This window comes from Suncus etruscus, chromosome 16 (genome assembly GCF_024139225.1).
Source record: "Suncus etruscus isolate mSunEtr1 chromosome 16, mSunEtr1.pri.cur, whole genome shotgun sequence".
In the NCBI taxonomy this organism is placed as follows: domain Eukaryota; kingdom Metazoa; phylum Chordata; class Mammalia; order Eulipotyphla; family Soricidae; genus Suncus; species Suncus etruscus.
The window spans coordinates 37,309,888-37,332,176 of NC_064863.1; positions in this window are offsets into that span (position 1 = coordinate 37,309,888).

Consider the following 22,289-nt stretch of genomic DNA (forward strand, 5'->3'; position numbering starts at 1 on the left):
GAAAAACCCAGGGACACTCTTTTAGAACAGGAAAGTATACCTAGGATAGAGCGTCATGGGGAAGGGACCTTTCCACTGCACATTGGAGGAAAGTACTCTGCATGGATGGACCAGGAGGATGCACACAGGACAGGGTGGCACCATAGATGGAAAAAATGATGAATACATGAGTAAAGGATAGGCCTAAACATTTGGGGGAGGTAAACAACCTATCTACTTAAACTTCATAATAAACTCCTTTAATCTTTCAAATTTTGTATGCAAATCTTTAGTATAATTCTCAAGAATTCTTCAACCCAGGAAAAATTTACTTTCACTCTAACATCTACTCCAAATATATTTTAGTTTAAGTAACAAGATTACAATAGTGTTCAATTTCATGGTTTTAATTAACAACCAGTTACTGCACCTTCACAATCACTAAAGTTCCCAAGATTCACCACTGCTGTTCTTGAATATCCTCTAGTCAGTCTTTGCATTAATTACTTGTAATACTCATTTTTTTCAAGCAAAATTGAGGGTTTTATCCTATTTCCATATTTCCTAGTCCCTTGTTTTATTTCTCTACTTAGTATATGTGAATGAGATTCCAGGATTCATTCCTCTCCCTATGTTTAAAAAAGCCAATTTTCACTCAATTGTCTCTTTAAAGACCTCCAATTACATTATGAAATAATGTTGCCTAAATGATTCCGTTTTTTGGTGAGACACAATTTGATTTAGGATAGCAAGACCAAAGGCAAAACAATGTTTCCATTTGAATTGAGTCCTAGTTTTAAATCAGGGTGAGAGAGGGATCATTTGAGTGGATGGTCGTCTTTTTGTTCAACTTTACTTCACCTGTGAAATTTTCTTTATGCCTGGTTCACCCTGAGCCTTATGTCTTGTAATTCCATCTCTGAAGTTCTTGAATACTTTATAACATTCCCCCTCATAACTGGGATCTATTTCCCTAAAAGTGGTTGTCTTACCTCTTCTTCTCTGCCTCAGGTGGAATGGTCTCCCATCCATTTTTAAGCAATCACCTATTAGAGAATTTAATTTTGTGATGAGGTACAAAGGTATAGGACATACTCCTAAAAAAAGGTAAAGAAAAATATATTTATCATTGTGTGACCCAAAATGTTTATCTACAACAATTAGTGGTTAAAGTTTATTCACCTCTTTTGTTTTTCCTTTACTACCTCAAAGTCCCTTTAACTAATGGCACATCATGGGCAGGATTGATATGAGCAAATGAAATAATCTTTCCTCACCATAATTAAATATAAAAATGGTGTTTCAGTTAGTTAAAACCTTTGGGTGGGGGATAACTTGTACATTCAGAACAAGAAATAACATAATTTTACATGTGACCAGCAAATATTGTTGATATTCTCACTTGGTCTCCATAAAAAAGGCATTATTGAATAGCACAGGTATCTAGCATTTAACAAATGACATATATAGGACAAGAGTGATAGCACAACAGTTGAGCATTTGCCTTGCATGTGGCTGACGCAGGTTCAATCCCTAACATCCCATATGGTCCCTAAGCCTGCCAAGAGTAATTTCTGAGTGCAGAGCCAGGTTACCCCCCCAAATAATTTAAAAATTCATATAAAATTTAGTTATTCTACCAGATTATATTTCTAAAGATATTAGACTATAATTAATTCAGACAAATAAAGGTTAAACATAAATGGTCTGAACATGCATTGTAATGATAATTCTTAGTTTATTCTAACATTATATTAGCATAGAGATATAAATTATTATAATTTTAATAATTTGCAAATATGATCTACACAGGTTAGCAGCAATTGAGTAGCAATATACTTATGGAACAGTTTACCATTCTGTTTCCCAGTCAACACTTTTGACCTGCAATTACTTGGAGAAATGTGGACCATTAGTTACTGCACTGCATGCTGACACAGCTCAGTAAATAACTATAACCATGACAGAAACTTTATTCAAACTGGAAGACATTTGAGTCAGCAGTTCAACATTTGTAGACAAAGCATGCACAATTTTCTGAGAATTCTAGAGACTAATGCTGATAAGTTTCAGTACATGTAAATTTGTAACTATAATTTTATACGTGTGCCCGAGTTTTAATAAATATAAATTTTTTCTAGAGTTCAAATTTTTTGGATAATCCTTTATTTTTTTAGTGAAAAATATAATATTGATATTCATTGTTTACTATGAATATAGGCATTTTTCATGCTAATAAATCCATTCTATTGATTACCTTATTTTATAGTTAAGAAAACGCTAAAGATTAACTACTTCAATTATCCTCAGATAAAACTTAGCTGAGTATACTGAAGTGAAATAATTGGCTCAAGGTCATACAACTGCAAGCTAAGTTTCTTATTCTATAACTATAATTAAACAGCACTTTTTATACTTAATGTAAATACATCAAGTCAATTTAGTTTATACCATGTTAATTTTTATTTATATATTAACATTAAATATGTGTTATTATAAGACTTCCCCTGTTCTTTTAAATCCAGATTTACACATTTGAAAATTATCATTCACACTTTAGTATGTAGGGCATGGCCCTAGTTAATAACTAGTTTTATTTTCAATATGCCAGAGGGTTTGAAGTAACTGGACTCGATTCAAACATTATTAGCCTCCAACTATAATAGACTCTGGTGAACTATGATTAACCTTTTCATTAAAGTTTCATGTATAGGATTAAACAGCAACTGTGAGAAAGTTATTAAGTGAAGTGATAAATTATCCCAACAGGAAAATTCAGCAATTTTCAGAATAATTATTTCTCAAGTCGTCATTTTTACCCAAAAGATGGCTTGAAGCCAGACTTGCCAGCAGTGATTCAGCAGTTGTGTTTTCTACTTGGAAAGGAAGAGCAGTAGGTGATAGTTTCCCTTTCAGTAGACACAACCAGTTTGGGGAAGATATTGAAAATAATTTATGAAACAAATGTACAAACTCTTTAGGAAGTAGGTGTATGAACTGATACCTACATATTTTGAGCAAGAAACTTCAGAGGCTGTTCTTCAGGAATATAATGCACACATGTTTGCAAACTTCCATTTATTTGACTATATTTAGGAAAATACATGTCCAAATAACAATTTATTTTGGATAATTGCAGTACATCTTATTCAAAATGTCTTCAAAATCACCTGGTGCCTAAATAAAAATATATTCAAATTTAAGTTGAGAGAAAAGGTGAAAATATAATTGAAGAGGCAATTTGCTCTTGATAGAAAAAAATATATATATATCTGAAATACCAAAACACTGGAAAAAAATAAAAGACTAAAATTAAAGAAATTCTAGGTTCAAGAATAGATTCATGTGAATTCTGTCATGTCCTTGCTCTCTAGTTTTTATAATGTGTATTCTTTTTATTTTCATAATTGTTTTATTTGTGCACTGAACCACGTGCCTAATTTCTACCAAAATTGTCATGCTGAAATGATAACTGTAATATGACAGTACCAAAAGTTTAAACTTCTGGAAGGTGTTATCAGGATAAGAAATCAGCTGAGAAACAAGGAGGAGGTTATTTGTGAACTGGACTGTGGCCCCCTCACCAGGCATTGATCTGTGACTCCTTGATCTTGTATAATACCAAAATTGTGATAAAAATATTAATTATTTCTAAACTTTTCTTACTGCATCCTGTAATAACAAATCATACAGATTATGTTAAATGGATACAAGGAAAAATGCAAGATAATGTGATTCTAGCTATACTTAATTCCAATCTTGCAGGCAAAGCACTGTCTTGTGTAATGTGTGACCATTTGTTTATTTGTTATTTGTTCATTTGTTTTTACTCCTAGTGTGTTACAGACTTATTCAGTCAGTTAAAGAACTTAATATCCACTTACATAGTTTTTATAGTTTCAGTATTTCTATGTTTGTGCCAATGCTAAGGCAATTATTCAAAGCAATTACACACTATTTTGTTTTATAGCCTAAATTTATACCAATATTCCTGAAGATAGTTAAATGACAAAAATTTAGAACTTGTATTCACTTTAAATGTATTTTTTCATTTTTATAGTAAGTTATTCAGAAGTAAACATTTGAATAACTTTTTGTTTAAGAGTCTTATTACTTTAAATCTTCTTTTAAAACCTGTATATAATTCCCTCAGTTTAAAATTCTAATTCAGGGATTTGTCAGTGCTATTGATATTGCTGCCCCTGTGAACTGTTCACAGTAAATGTCACTTTTTGGATTTCAAATAGTCTTTATCTCAGTACCTGAGAAGTGACAAAAAGAAGTAACAGTGCAATGTATCTTATCAATAGAAAGACATTTGCGGAGGTCTGAGTGAAGTGTCTATGATTTATTGTACAGACTGAGAACATCTCAGGCACTCAAGTTTCTTGATTTCTTTGTATAATATACTGTTATGCGTGCACATCATACCCTCCTTCTCCATGACAATAGTACATTTTTATATGAGTCCCTGAAAACATAAACTTGGCTTCTAAACAATATTAAGGGTATATGCAAAAGCTATACATATTAACAACAGGGAAGTCAACAAATTGATAATCAGTGAGGGAAAATTTTCTCAAAATCAAGAAATGTCCTTAATGAAGTTTTTCTCCATGGTTCTTATTGTCCACTGACAACTGATTTTCAAGCAATCTGATTTTTTTTTGATGAAAATATATCTGGCCTTAAGCTTATATTTCAAGGCCATTGCTTGAGTGCTTGAATGCGCTTGAAATGCTCTCAAAGTACCCAAGGGTTCATAAAAATGTTATGAGCAACAAAGCACCAAAGTGAAGATGTGAAAAGAGATCATACAACATTTTAAGGAACAATTCATCATTTGCAGTGGCATCTAACCAGATATTAATTGCCTTGCAGGAAAGAACAAAGCTGTTCCTAAGTCAAAATATTGAGCCTCCATGCTGGGTTATGATGTTATGCATTATTTATCTAAGTGGTGTCTAGAAATGAAATAATTGTTAGAGGATTCCACCACCACATACAGATTAGTGGTTCTGACTCATACCTCTGACTCATCAGCCCCATACTGTTCGCTTTGGATAAATTAAGCAGAGAGACAGGATATTGACCATTAAAACAATTTTATAGGGTTAACTTTCCAATTAGTGCTAGATGAAATTTTTGAGTTTTGCAATCAGTTTCTCAAGAGCTGATCAATGTGCTATTCTGTCTTAAGACATTCTCCCCTAAAGGATCAGACAATGAAATGATTTAAAATGATTTTCAACACTGAATAAAAAATTCATTATGGAAATTTTACATGCAGAATTTGTGATTTTAAATTTAAAGGTACAATTTAATGCTATTGTTTTCACAGTAATCTATACAAACGAGTAGGCATTAATGTCCTATTTGTGTAAATGCTTATTATCAAAAATTTTTGTAAAGGGTGCCAGAGCACGTGCGAACCATGGTTTAATCCTCCAGCTTCTCAAGCTAGGGGCGATTTCTGAGCTCATTGCAGGAGTAACCCCTTAGCGTCACCGGTGTGGCCCCCCAAATTTGTACCTTTTAAGATAAGTTGAACAAATTTTTTATTTTTTTATTCTTAAATGTTAGTAGTAAGTTTTGTTAGTTAATGTTGTTAGCATGACTTTCAAATGAAGGTGATGATTAATTTTGCATATTATTACCAATTTGTAGTCCTTAGTTTAAAAATTTAAGATTTGGACACCACAAAATGTAAGAGATTAGGGTGTTTCCTTACATATGGCCAACCCCATGAACCCCAGTTCTTCAAGTTCCTCTACACAGAGCCAGGAGTAATCCCTGGGTACTGCCAGGGGTGTCCCAACTCCACTCTTCAGGCACAAAATAATTTTCATCTACATTGTTGGCATATAGATGATATGTAGAGTATACTTTAAGGAAGAGCAGCCCTAATTTTAAAACAAATTATAATAATGATAACAATAAGAAAAGACAACAACAATATGCTCAATCTCAAACTGCGCTTGTTTAAAATATGCCAAATCTATGTACTTAAAGTGCATACATTTCACTCTTATGAAAGATATACACTGCTACCATCTAACTTAATGAGATTTCTACTTAAAAAATATTTTAAGGGTCTTAGATTGGGACCAAACTCAGAAGTATTCATGGCTTACTTCTGGCAATGCACTTAATCACTTCTATAAGTGTTTAGAAGACCATATGCAGTGTAAAGAATCTTAACAGGGTCAGCCATTTGCAAAGCAAGCATCTAAACTTCTGTGCTTTTTGTCTGGTCTGCAATCATCCTATCTGAAATAAAGATAGTGAGCTAACCCTTTATAATAGAAGTGATGCTCAAACATTAAGTTTTTTCATTTTAAAACAAGATTTATTTCAGTTCCTAGCACCTTAACATTTTCCCTATTATCAATTTGCATATATGAAAAATGCTAAATATTGGACTATTTATAAATGATTTTCATTCAGTACATATTTGTTACATCCCAGGCAGCTTGCATATTAGAGAAATAATGAAAATAGAGAAAAAATTATGCCTGATGGAGCTTGCATATATTACTTGGTATTAGACCAAGATGAATAATTAAGACTTGTTAATATTTAATCCATAACAGAATCAATTGAAAGATCCAATGCCAGTTTGTATTTAAAAAACTCCTGGGATATAAACATAGTATATACACAAATAGCAAAACAAACAGTTATGTATATGCATAAGTACCTATATGGTTGTACATTTATTTATGCAATCATGTTTATTATTTATTTTAAGGAAATAGAAACAAACTGTTGATATAAATACATATTTTAAAATCCAAAATATACAAAGCAGAATAAAAAATACTATCAAGATTTTGAGGATTTGCTCCTCAAGCCTGTGTTTTCCCTCAAACATGCATCTCACTTGCTTATCTCTTTGTTTATTTCCACTTTAAGAATATTGTGTTCTCTCTCAAACACATTTTTCTTTTATTTATCTCAACCCCTCATATTTTCCTAACTAAATTTTGTTGTTGTTGTTGTTTATGTTGTTTTTTTGGGCCACACCAGGTGGCTTTCAGGAATTATTTCTGCTCTGCACTTAGAAACCACTCCTGGCAGGCTTGGGGGACCAAATGGGGACCATATGGGGACCATGTGCAAGGGATCAAACTCTGGTTGCCCTGTGCAAGGCAAACACCCTACCTACCTTGATATTGCTTAGGACTCTAAGTTTTTATCATTTCACCAAAAATAATAATGAAACCATATTAAATTATGTATTTAGTTAGTTTATATTTATTTACTATATAAAATATGCTCAGTTAAATATTATTGGGAAAAATTCAATACCATCTCTATTCCTGAAATCTTATAAATATATAACTACATTGCTGATTGACTTACAAATTTAAGTTCTGTTATATCATTGTTTTAAGCATTTGAGCTATCAGTGTTAAAGTTGCAAATACTCTTTATTTTTTCTAGCGAATTTTAAATCATAAATAGAAAATATGAGATATTAAAAACTAACATTTTTAGAATTATGATATAATATTTCATAATCTAGATTAATTAAGCCATAGTTAATGGGAGGTTAGTTATCCTCAAATTTGGAAATTGTTTATGATTTTTCTTTGAACAGCTCAAAGAATTTTCTTTGTATACAGAAAATAAAAGTTTCTTGGAATTATGTGAGCAATGAGATTGCCAGCACAGATTTATTTTCAACTTGAGAAATTTGGCCTTCAACATATTTATATATTGATGTTTTCCAGAGCTTGTGTAGGATGAGCAAAGTCTGTAGAGGAAATCGTCTACCTAAGTAAAACTCATTAGTAACTTGCACTAAAAGATCAGTGTTACATATATTTTGCTGATAGACAATATTATTTCTAATTGCCATGATAAGATAACCTTGAATAAGTCTTTCTTTTCATATGTTCTATGTCCTTATTAGACAAATGTGATAATAGTATCAGCCTTGAAGAGTTGTAAGGATTCATTATCAACTCAGCACTGGGCTCTTCAGTTCCTGAGATGGCTTTTGATTGCTGCAGGGGTGGTGATGTATTGTTGACAACTATCATCTTTCTTCTCTAAAAGAGCCAGACATGGGCTGGGGTGAGATGGAATTGTGGTATAGGTGTTAATAATGGACATGTTGATCAGCCTTTAGTCAGAACACCTGAAGAGATGATATTAGCTTCATTCTTACCATCTTCAGCATATTTGAGGAATGATTTCTTCACCTTTCAGAAAGTTATTTGGATTTGAAGAGAGACCTATCCTGATCTTTTAGAAAAACATTCGTTATGACAGTAACAGATCCAAAAAATGGTAATCAGATTACAAACCCAAGTCATTAATTTCAAAGTTCCTGAACAATACTCAGAGAACAGTTATTGTTGTGATTTAAATCATTTTTGTGCTTTTTAGCAATGTTGTGTCTTACTGCTACTAGCATTAGTGGTTTGCATATTATTTAACTTTCTCTGTTCCACATCTTCCATGTCAAAGTTAAGGTTAAAACAATGGGATGCAAGCTGGGAACAGGAATGGAAGGAGGACAACACTGGTGGTGGGATTGCCCCTCATTCATTGTCACTATGTGCCTTATATATCACTGTGAAAGATTTGTAATTCACTTTTACCACAATAAAAATTTTTAAAAAAGCAGTAAGAATTGCAGTATCATTAGAAACTGTGCCTCTGCAAGGAACTATCCATTGAGAGAAATCTGTTAGATATCCTACAAGTATAGCCCAACATATCTTGTACCCTCCAATGAGTTACTGTCAGAAACTATTCCTACTTTGAAAAAAGGAGTTAAAAAGTTTGGATCATCACCATTCCAGGCAGTTTAGGATGAGAAAAAAAAACTGTGTCTCTTTTGCATTTCTATGGTTGTTAGCAGAATTGACCTAGGTACTCAGATACATGAGGCTGTCCCTTTCTATGAAAAGCTTGTGAAACAGCTCTGGAGTCAAGCTGGAGGAAATAATACTTCATTAGTTTTAAAGGACTACCTGATTAAATGATGCCCACCAGGATAATCTCCTTTTCAGAAACTCCAAATCAGATGATTTAGGCACCTAAATTATATTTGCAAAACTCACAGCTTTGCCATATTACGTGATTTGCTGATAAAATACAGAAAATCTCTTACATTTGACATTTAACTAGGCAATACATTCTAGTTTCATTTTTTCTGCATGTGTCTTGCTTGTCCAACCAAATTTGTGGTTCATCTTATTAAATATGCTATTTAGTTTCTTGGTAGCATTCAGTCCATTAATTTACCAATAACAGTATAATTCAGGATATAGTTCAAGTAAAACTAGGTGTTTACTAAACATGTTTTAATTATTTGCTCAATTAGCCAGGGCTCTTTCTCAGGCTGCCTTTGGCTCTGCTTACTACCTTTTTGTTTGTTCCTAATTGTTTATGTACTTAAACTACTTGACCCAGGAAGCATTTAAGTCCTGATCCTTCTTTTAGTTCATTGGTCATTTATTTTTTCATATGTTTTTGAATTATTAAAGTAATAACTGCTTTACGAAAATAAGTTTACATACTTTTGGTATATGATGTTATCTTATTATAATGCCTTTTTTATATTTCAAATTTCAGATATCAGTTCTTTTTAGACCTCTATAAAAATTTTCTTTATAGAATCAATCTACATTAAATGATCACTTTATAAATGGGTACTAAATTTTTTAAGTTGAATTCCATAATGAAAAATCTGAGACACAAATATTTTGTTTAACATAATAAGTGATACTGTTTGTTTTATTTGGAAGATAACTAAAAAAAAGCTGGAAGATCTAAATTAGTTTGCGCTAAGGAGTTTTTATGTATACTTCCTCGACTCACAAAAACTCTTCTGGACCTTGATGCTAAATTTCATCCATATTTAGCTGAAAGCAGACTATGTGCAGTGAGACTGTCTGGTCTAAGGAGTTGTCATTGAAAAACCTTTTGTCACATAATTTGCACAGAAAAGTTGCTTGCAAAGTCAATCTTTTTGCCCCCAAATTTAGTTCTCTATTATTAAAAGACTAGCAATTTCTTGATTTTACTTGACTCCCTATTAGGCAGCCTAATTAGCCTGACCATCCTCTAAATTTCAGATTCCTTCATCTATGACTATTCTTTGGTGTCCTTCTCTCTCACCTGCATGACTAACCATTTCTGCATGTGTTTTCCATGACTGTAATTCTCTAGTCTATAAATTACTCTCAGTGATAATAGTCTTTTCTGGCCAGCATAGGGAATACATGAATGAAACAATCTTATTTTCTTGAATAAACTTGACTTCTCAGTTTGTATTATTAAAACCAGTTCTCTTTCTTTACCTATACTTTGCCCTTCTTTTTTAAGGAAGGAGATTGACAAAAACAATTCTCAGGATATCATTAACAATTATGACACATTTGGAACTATTCCAAGCTCTGTCAGACACAACTTGGAATCTTTAACTCCAGTTCTTAATAAATTGTCTTTTCTATGGTTAAAAACAAAGTATATGGGGTCATGATTAGTCACAAGATACAAGATGATAACTTGGAGGAGATGTTAAAGAAGTTCTGCAATGCAAGGAAAATTTGCTTGTTTTAGCTAAGACGAAGCAGGATGATAGGGATGAGTAAAAAAAGATAAGTGTTTGCATCACATAAGTCAGCTTCTCCAGGATTTGTGAGGGTACAGACCAATCTGACAAAAGAATACCAGAGCTTTTAGCTAAAAAGTAACAAGTAACTGAGACCCATAGATGCAGAGTTGCAGTACTGAAGATCTGAAGTTGCAAAAAACATTTGCCAAACCTCTAGCTCAGCACATTCCCCACCTGAACATGAACCTAGGAATAAGAAGTTGGAGCAGTAAATCTGGTTTTCATTGCAATGACAGGGGCCATTAGAAATGACATTCCTATTTTGAAATAAGTCTCTGAGGACACAAGGGAAGAATAGAGAACTTATATTTCCCTAAATAAATTATGCATTAGCCTTGTGTGAGAACCATAAAACCATGCCAATTCAAATTAAAAAAGTATTTTTTAAAAATAATAACTTTATTTAAGTACCATGATTACAAACATGATTGTAGTTGGGTTTCAGTCATAAAAAGAATACCCCTTTCACGAGTGCAACACATCACAAATATCCCCCACCTGTATTTGAGACAGTCATTCTACTCTCATTCACTCAACTGAGTTAATCAGTGCAGAGAACTAGGAACAATGGCATTGAAGTGTAATTCTTTTAAAAATTATTTTTTTTAATTTCCACCAATTTTTTTAAATTTTTATTTATTTTTATTATAACATTGTGATTTACCAAGTTGTTTATAAATTAGTTGTTTTTTATAATGTGTTTATTTAAATACCATGATTACAAACATGTTTGTAGTTGGGTTTCAGTTATAAAAAAGAACACCCATTTTTACCTGTGCAACCTTCCCCTGACCAATGTCTTCCTCCCCAGTGTTCCTCTTTCCCCACCTCTTGCCTGTGTTTGAGACAGGAATTCTATTTCTCTCACTCATACCATTGCTATGATATTTGTTAGTGTAGTTATTTCTCTAACTCACCATTCTTTGTGGTAAGCTTGACTCTGTAGCATGATAAACATGTGCTATAAGATCAGAATACTTTTTTCTTCTAAAGACGTTGAGCATAAACATTTTAGGTTTTGTGTGTCACTAGTTTATATAAGTATATATAAGTATATGTTATACTTATAGCTTTAAAAAAATCCTATTTTTTGGGGGGGTGAAGGGTCACACCAGTGGCTCTCGGGGGTTACTTCTGGGTCTGTGCTCAGAAATTACTCCTGGCAGACTCAGGGGCCCATATACGACACAGGGATTCTAACCACCATCTGTCCCAGGTCGGCTGCGTGCAAGGCAAACACCCTACCAATGTGCTATCTCTCCGGCCCCAATATACTTATAGATTTAAAAGGAGAAAATCACAAATGTTTTGCTGATAAAATTCAAATCAAGGACATGGAAATTTTGCCTTTATTACAAAGTATTTTAATATTGATTTCTTAAAAGTAATTCGAAAATGTGAAAGGAATATAGTTTAGGGTTAAAGCGTATGTCTTGTAGCTTACTTGATTTTATTCTTGGCACTACAAGGTCTGCCCAGGATTGCTGAGAGACATCTCTGAACACAGGACCACGAGATACCCCAGAATGGGTGTGACTCAACAACTCCTTCCCTAGATATAAAAATCATTCTTACATTATGAAATGTTCAAAAACAACAGATGAGATTTATTTGTCATTGTTAGTACAATGTGTCAACTTCTCAAAGTGGATTACTCAACAAATGTCACTAAATATCATTAAATAATAACTTATTTTAAATGATTTAAAATTAGTGTATTATTGCATTATTCTAAACAGGGTTTCATTTTATTAGTCAAATCACACATGTGAGTATTATATATTTACATATATATTGCCACCAATATTCTGATTGACTCATGTAAACTAAAGATAAATTACATGCTTATAATTTACCTATAACATACAATGAACAATACATTTTGACAATGCATTTAAGATAACTTGGCTTTTGCTTCTTCAACAAGAAATAGTTAAATTCAAATAATTATCAAGAAATGCATATGGAAGATAAAAAATAAGACCATAACTTTGCTTTGATCAGGAGAGAAAACTGAGATAAAAGACAGGGCTGTGCAAAGCTTATCATGACACTGTATCACTTGTCCTGCAAGTACTTGCTCATCCCTTTAAAACCAAAGTAATAACCCCTGTATAAAAGACCAATGTAATCAGAATAACTGAGTATATGACCAATGGTACATACCCAATTGGCTGTAAAGCAACATTATAAAAACAATATTATATGTCCCTTTAATCTTTTCCTTTCTTTTTTCTTTTTCCTTTCTTTTTCTTGCAAGCTACTTATTTTGACCCTGCTTCTCTCTTTCCGAACCTTTCTTTATATAATTCTTAAAGAATTTTATAATTTATTATACAAGTGATAGTAAACTTGCTTTTCTTCAGCCAGCCCAGGTTCATTTCTGTTATTTGGTTTCTGAATCCCAGCAGAAATTAATACTGAGCACAGGACTGTGCCCTGAAAACTGTTGGATGTTTCCCTAATTAAAATCTATTTCATGTTAGAGAAATAACTACACTAACAACTATCATGATAATGTTAATAAGTGAGAGAAGTAGAATGCCTGTCTCGAATACAGGCAGGAGTGGGAGAGGAGGGAGATGGAGGACATTGGTGGTGGGAATGTTGCACCGGTGAAGGGAAGTCTTCTGTTTATGACTGAAACCCAACTACAATTATGTTTATAATCATGGTGCTTAAATAAAAATATTATTTTAAAAATAAAAAGGAACTTACACAAAAACTATTTTATGAGTTTTGTTTTTCTATTTTTATCATTTGTGTGTTGTAGTCAAGTTACAAGTCAACCTATATAATAAATCTAATTAGACCTTGTATTGAAGAAATGCTGTATCAACTGAAATCTCTATATCAATTCTCATGCTATAATACTTTGATAATCCTTGTGATGTACCATTAAAGCTATTTGAAATATCAGAGGAGCATTTGTCTCTTATTGGATCACCTATCTTATATGTATATATTATATAATATCCACTTTATATTATATATACACATATGTTATATATACCAAGTTCTTCCCAATGTTATTTTAGAATTTTGAAAGAGGAGAGATAAGTAAAATCCGGACTGAAGAACTTTTTTTTGATGTTATTAAAAGACATAATATGTTTATTTTATTTGATTTTTGGGCCACACCAGTGAAGCTCAGGGATTACTCCTGGCTATGTGTTCAGAAATCGCTCCTGGCTTGGAGGATCATATGGGATGCCAGGGGATGGAACTTTGATCCATCCTAGCGTGGGCAAGGAAGACACCTTACCGCTTGTGCCACTGCTCCAGTCCCTGACAATTTCCTTTTTATTTTTTTAAATTATTTTTCTTTGTTTATGCATGGTTACATACATGATTATAGTTGGATTTTAGTCATTGAAAAGAACACCTCTCGTCACCAGTGCAACCTTCCAATCAGTGCAACCTTCCAATCACCAATGCCCCTGTCTCCCTCCTTCCCAACTCCCCTCCCTGCCTGTATTTGAGACAGGCACTCTACTTCTCTCATTAACATTGTCATGATAGTGTAATCATCACTTTAACTAAGCTCACCACTCTATGTGAGTGAGAGTGGTGAGCTTCACATCGAGAGCCAGTACTTCCCCCTGGGAATTATTATGATAATGTCTTTTGTTTTTCTTAAAACCCATAGATGAGTGAAACTAGTCTGTGTCTCTCTCCCTCTGAGTTATTTTATTCATTATTATAGATTCCATGCCAATCCATGTAGAGGAAAACTCTTATTAGTTTTCTCTGCCTTTTATGTATCCAGATGTTATTAGGTTGATTATGGTTCTATAAAATGACTTCCCGTATTTGGGTTTGCTTTGCTATATCAGATGAAGAATTTTGTTAATTACTTGTCCTGATACTGATTGTACCTTCAACTGTGGTTTCTTTTCTGTGACTACATGCACATTGCTTTCCTTAAGTACTTCCATTAACAAAACACAACTTGCTCTTTTCTCCTCTCTTCTCACTACTTTTTTTTTCTTTTTTTTTCCTTTTTCTCTCATTTTCTTTTTAATTTATTTTCTCTCTTCTATCCTGTCCCTTCCATATACTTTCCCCTTTCCCCCCTTTGGAAATCCAACTATCCCTTCACCCCTCAATCCCATCCAGATTTCCCACCTTATTAAAACTCTTCACCCTTAGTTCTTAATCCATTAGGCATCAAGAATGACCTCCTACCCCAACGAACCAGTACCCAGCACCCAAGCGAAGGGTCAACCAGTCAAACCCACACCTCATCTCCTGCAAGAAAAGGCAACCAACTCCCCTGCTGACTCATGCTGCGCGGTCCTCCTTACCAACCCTTCCTTATGTGGATTGTTACTTGAAACCGGACTTAGCTCTAAAAGTATCCTCAATGCAAGAACTCTTCCAAAGACCTCCCTGCCACAATCTTTTGCCAATCTCAAGAGGGTCAGGTTGTGTGATGAAAAGGCTCCCGGGAACCCACACACCACAAGAAAATCTCAAAAGACAATGGGGAAACCTATACTTCCATCATAAGTATTAGACCTGTATTACACTACCTCTTTACCTGCTTTTCCCCAAATGTAAGGTAGTCTTTTGCATCACTTTGTTCCTTTAATTACTTTTTTATTTCAATTTTTAAATCTTTTTTCTTTTTATATATATGTGAGAACATATATTTTTATTTCTATTTTTATATTTTGGGTGTATAACATGTTTTTGTTTTCTTCTCTTTCCACCCTCAAATGCACCAGCAATATAATGTAGCATCATTTCTCCCTGCAAAAGCACACCAAAAAAAAGGGGAAATCTTACATATAAAAACGAGCTCTTTTCTACTAGGGATAAGAACTTATACTTGTTTACAATACAGGGGCATCTCCCACCTTGAAAATATGTCATGTGAACCCAACTTAGACCCCAGGTGATTAGACACTAACCGTCCAGGCTTGAACCCTGGATCCTGGACATAGAAACGACACAGTTCTTCACAACAGCCACAGGAAACAAATCCCATCCGGGACATCCTTAATACTGCTCAGACACCAACATGGCCCAGCTGCAATAGTTATCCTGACAACGAGGAAAATGGGAACAACTTGACCGAAGAGCAAGTTATCCTACCACACCAGCTAACGATAAGACAAAATCAGAAGACTTGTCACCCTTTGGTCTGTCCAAATGCCAAGATAGCGATTTACAGATGACTGGCTGACAGAACATGACTGGGACTAATAAAAAAAAGCCCTAGTTTAGAGTTTGAGCTACGACCTGCACAACAACCATAATCTCTAGTTCCAGAGGTCTGTCTGAGACTTATTTTTGCAATGAAATGGGTTTTCTGGAAACATAAGGAAAGACGCTATCCCAGGCCTCTTCCTAGCATCAGCGCAAAGACCAGGACCACCAACCACAGAAGATGGATTTAAATGACACTGAAGGAACAGAACTTCTAGAACCACAAAGAAAGACTTCATCATAAGTTCCACTCCTTGACCTGTGCAGATACCAAGATTTCTAGATACAGAGGTCTGATTTTATTACCCAGGATGGAGCAGAAGTCTTCCATACACCAGAAAAGCACCAAGGGGAGAGTAAATGAACCTGAAAGGAGTCTATAGTTAATCCCATGACAGCATACTTCAAAGGTGGAGAATCCTTGTATCTCTTAGGCCAAGGGAATTCCTTTTCGAATGACCCCAATATTTACTGTGCATGTGCAGGAGGGAAGAAAAAAAATCGAAAAGCACAAAACAATTTTAAAAAATTTTTTTATTTATTTATCTAGTTTTTCTCGACTTCTTTGTTTTGGTTTGGCTATTGAAGTTGGTGTCTCCATTTATATTTATTCATTTTCTTTTCTTTTTTTCCTTTATGTGCTCTGCCACATTTTTTTTATCTCAATACCATGGTTTACTGTGGTGCTTATCTTTATTTTTTTTTTGGAGTGCTCACTAGATATTTTATTTGACACTTCTTTTTGTACTGTTGTGGTGTTTCACCTTCTTTTTCCCCATCGTCTCTCAAACCTAGGATGAGAGCATCTAAAGGACTCAGCCCATTTTTGAAGTATTTGATTTTTTCCCTATTCTCACAAAACCACATAACTTGAACTATCTAGTTCCGCCTCCCAATTAGAGGGAAAATAAGGGAGGTACCAAGACCAAACAGGTGTAAGACCACTAAGTAGTAAGTTAGACACAGAAGGTACCACTTATTCTAGAAGCCCTGGGGGTGAGGGAGGAGGGAGGATGGGAACAGAGGTGGAGGGAGGACAATTTGGTTATGGGAATTCCCCTGATTTTATGTTAATATGTACCTAAAATATTATTGTCAAAAATATGTAAGCCACTATGATCAAAATAAAAATTATATTAAAAAACACAACTTCAGATTCATTTTGGTGAAATGTTATTCAATTTTCCAAGTTTAAACATATTTAGTCCACATTTGTATACTGATTACTGTGTATCCCAATAAAAAATTAAATTGACTTTATTAAGGTTTACTAAAAATATATACCGATGGATATATATTACTTGATATTATAAGTAACTTTTGTCATTTTGTGAATAACTTGCTACAATCTATGCCCAAACTGTCCTCTTTATTATTACTGTCTATTATAACAGAACACTTGCCAACTTTTTTTCTCTTAACAAATTGTTAATACAATATTGTATTGAACAGAGTCCTTGTCGAAGGACCACAAACAATGGTGCTTGAGTCTTTTGTCATTAACATTGATAATATTGACCAGAAGACTATTATTGCCATGCACTGATTTAAGCTCTTAATATTCACTATCCAATACTTAAGGCATTGTAACAAAAGAAAATACCGTTATTATTTCTACATTACAGATTAAGAAACTGAGACTTAGAATGATTTTCATATTTACATAGAAACAAGTCATGAATAAATGAATATAAGTTCTGTCAGTCCATCTTAATTCTATGGAGTTCTTTATTCATTGCAAAAAAATTGATATAGGGACTAGAGAGAGAATATAGCTGGTAGGGGGCTTGCCTTGCAAATAGTTGACCCATATTTGATCTTCAGAAATCCATACAATCCCAGAGCCTGCCAGGAGCAACTGTTGAATGCAGAGCAGGACTATACTTGGAGCGCTTGTGGGTGTTCCCCCAAAAAACAATTTTAATGTTGTATAGTAAGTTGATTTCTAAGCACCTATTTTTAAAATGTATCTTTGTTGTCCCCAATTAGTCTTATTTAATATTCTGTAATAAAGAAAGAACATTTTATTTCCTTAACTTTATTAATCTATCTTTTTCTATGATTTTTTTCTTTAGGGTACTTTTAGGACTAATTTATTCTTTCAATAACATAATTTTATAAATAGAAACTTGAAGTCAGTAAATTCTTAAGTTTCCTTTTTTACTATATATTTTAACATTTAAATTCCAAGTAGACTCTCAAAAAGTTGTTCATTTGAAGTACATATGCATATAAAGTATATATGCATATTACTATATTGCAGATCACTGGATTATAAATTCATAGAGGACTTTATCCTGACATATGAGTTGGGAATAGGGCAATTAGATCTAATTTGCCAAAAGTTAATTTCAAACCACCAAAGTGCTTCTCATTTTTCATCTTGAGTCTTAATTTTAAAAGGAAACCCATTTTCCTAGCACATGTCCCTGATGCCGTATTATGAACAACCTTGTATCCATGGTGTTTAAATAAAATATAAAAAATAAAAAAGGTTGTAGCACACACATAAAAAATAGAAAAACTGTGCAGTGTTTTCTCTGCGCTTTAGCATTTTGAGTACCCAGAGCATTTGAATCTTGCTGTCTTGCTGCCTTTATTTATTTGTGCAGATAAATGCATTGCTCTCTTCTGAGCATATGACCATAATTAGTATATTATATCCATTTGTCACCTGGTTTATGGGGAAGCATGAAATGGGCAAGATATAAAGGCAAAGAGATTCAGGTGCTACACTTAATAATTTTAACATCCATCTAATTCTAAAGGTGAGAAAACTATTTAAAACCTCAGTTTTAAGGTAATGACATGCATAACTTGGATTTAAGAAGACATAACATGAATCAAAAGTGTTCACTTTCCTTAGAAAATGATAATATTCCACAGAGTTATTCATATTCTGTGGTGTTTTATATAATTTTTTTTATCTTTCCATTTCCTTCTGGCTGTCACTCAATGCCGATAGAATTATTACTTTTAAAATAATGCTTGTTCAGATTTTTTCCCCACTTCATATGAACTGAAAAGAGTTAAGATTAATATTTTATTGTTAAATCCTTACATTTCATAAAGTAGTTGATATTTTCACCATTTTTAGCATGGATATAAATGTATAAAACTTTGAGATATAATTTCTCACTGAAATTTTATTGTTGCATTATTTTATATAGATTTTTGTCCTAAGTGACACTCAGAAGGTTTGGGTATCACTCAGTCATATTCTGTCAACAAGCTGATTGTTCATTGATAATGATTGATGATGTATTCTTCTGGGGCCCCGAGGATTAAATTTGGCTGGCCAGAGGCTATGTGGTACCTGGATTCCAACTTTGCATGCACCTTAAACCCTGTTCTATCTCTCTGCCTCATATTTTACTGCTTTATATGGGGGGGTAGAACTGTCAAGAAGTCCTTAAGAAGCTAGAGAAACTTTTATACCAGAGATATATGAAAATGTATGATGTAATAATTATTAGGTATATGAAATATAGTAATAATATCAGTATGTTGATACATTACTCATGTTTATCAAATAATTTATATTTGATATACAATATCAATATTTGATATCAATATCAACCAAAAATATTGATATTAATAAATTTTACATCTAGGAAGTATGAATTAAGAGTAAAATATTTGCTGAAAGGTATTAAAAGTCAGCCATAGTGAGATGATAGGATGTTTGCCTTGCAAGTGGTCAACCTGGGCTCCCACATCTCATATGGCCCCCCTGAGAACTAACAAAACTAATGACTAATTTCACAGTCCAGTTAGCAGTAACACCTAAACATCAGTGGGTGTGGTGCAAAAAAAAAAAACAACAAGAACAAAATTCTTGGAAAATGAAGGCTGAAGACATAGTACAAAAGTTAAGACACTTATCTTTCATGGGATCAACTCGTTTGACTTCTGGTACCTCATATGCATCCCCTAACATCTGGAGATGTAATTTAATTACAAAACTAGAAAACAGTACTAACTTGGATGTGACCTCACATTACAAAAACTCCAAAAACAAAATAATAAGACTCTTGGAAAACAATGCAGTTCGATGCCCTGGCTTCTTATATGGTCCCCCAAGCAAGGAGCTATTTCTGAGCACAGAGACAGGAGTAACCCCTGAGCATCACCTGTGTGACCCAAATATCAAAATAAAAAAGGAAAAAATGTGCTCTTTAGTGGCCAAAGAGATAGTACAGATGGTAGATTGGTAGATGGTAGCATACTTATCTTGCATGTGGCCCACACTGGTTTAATCGTAGGCATTAAATATACTCTTCTCAAAATCACCAGGGAGTCACTTCTGAGCACTTTAAGGGATGGTCCCTTATTACACCCCTATATAAATATCTTTTGAATTCTTTATATTTGGGGGAGGGACTCAACTGGGTGTTCTCTGAAATTTTACATGTTATTTACTGAGGGATCACTCCTGGAAAACAGAAAATCATATGACTTGCCCTTACCCAAGAAACTCTGATCCTTAAATTTCTGATTCTTAGAAGTTAATACATAATAACACTTTTTGTTGGCATACTTTTGTATATTTCCACAATGATTTTTAACCAGTCAATGTATATTTGAAATATATTTATTAAAATTTTACTATGGGTAGCTTCTATAGTATATGCAGAGGATAGACAAAATTTCTCTTCCTGGGATCTATTCTATTTACATACTCAGGCAAGAGTGAAAATGTGTCATAAAGAAGTATAAGTGATGCAATAATTTGAAGATGGGAGAAATTATCCTATTTGCTTTTTAAATGGTTGGATAAGATCTTTTTTCTGTCAGTTATAGAGAAAAAGATGATTTGTAAGCAGGACGAAATTAATGTGTAAGCTTTGACAATGAAGGGAATATTTATAGATATTTATGAAGTGCAGGCTGGCCAAAGTTGTAATGCTGTCAAAAATCATAAAACACAAAAACCTATAGATATATTTTGGTACCATATGGCTTAGATGATAAGACTTTTATATTTTAGAAAATCGTGCTATATGCAGCTATGTGGATAGAACTGATGAGTATTAGGATAGTGAAGTTAGTCTCAGGGAGAGAGACCAATACAGAATAATCTCTCTTATATGTGGGACATAGGAACCATAGTAGTGAAATAACAAAGCCAAAGGCAATGTAAACAAAGAACAAGAGAAATGGTATTTAGTATGAAATATGTCAATTGGGTAGGTGTGGGATAAGATATGGTAAGAGCTACAACTGCGGTGGAGGAAGTGTTCAACTGGGAAAAGGCAGGGAAGCTGAAAGGTAGTAAATTGTTACTTAGGAAAATATCAATAACAGTACCGTCAAGCACAATGTCAAAAGTTATTTGAAAAAGTGCATCTCATCAGGGGCAGATTGATGATCAGGAGGCAAATAGGGGTGCATATTGGTGGAGGAAAGTGGGTACTAGTAAGTAATTTGTATTGAAACCAGTAATAAATAACTCTGTAATTCATGAAGACTAAATAAAATTTGTAAAAAGAATTTGAAGGTATTATGTGCTGAAAACCTAGTCATGAATAATTTTGTAATTCATGGTAAGTAGAATTAAAAAGTATCAATCTTATGCAGTAGACAATGCAAAGGCATATACCATTGCTTAGAAACTGTGATATCAGATGCTCATAATTAATTTGGAATTTTTCTGTAATATCATTTGTCAGAAAATCACCAACTACTTGATGACGACTCATTTATGCTCATCAATAAAATGTGGGAAAAAGTGCTGTGTGAACTATTAGTAATTGTATTGCAAACTATAGTACCTAAGAGAAAAAAAAAGGGAAGAGAGCAGCAGAGAAGAAAAGTGCTTGCTGATGAGGCAGGTTGGGGATAGGGTAGTACTGGAACTAGTGAAATAGGTGGTGTTAAATGAACACTGAAAGGATAGATATTGAAAACACTTAACTTTGTATCTCATGATGATTCAACAAGAAAAAAGTATTTTAATTGATATCAATGTAGAGTAAAGGCCACCTAATATTCAGAAACAAATCAGAAACTTAACTAACAAAATTTACTTAGCAAACCTTCTGAAAATGACTTAATTACCTCATTGCAAGATACATTAATTTTAACAATTTTTCTTATTGCTGTACATAAAAATAATTTTATTGCCACTTACCTGTAACCAAACAGTAAAAAATATATTATTTCATACCTGCCAAGGGGATCAGCTGGGGAATGGGTTGAAATTCTGGGACAACTGTGGAGAGAATTTTACATTGGTGATGGTATTGGTCTATGGAGAAAAAGTATTATGAGCAACTATTCAATATGTAGTCTTTAAATAAAATAATTAATATATATATGTGTATATATAAAAATAAATACAAAAAAAGAAAAAAATCTGGAAATCTTAAAATAATTTCTTGAGTTCTTGTGAAGTATTTTACTTAAACTAAAAGCCACACTCTTTGCCTTTATAACCCTTCCCACTCCTTTTGGCTTT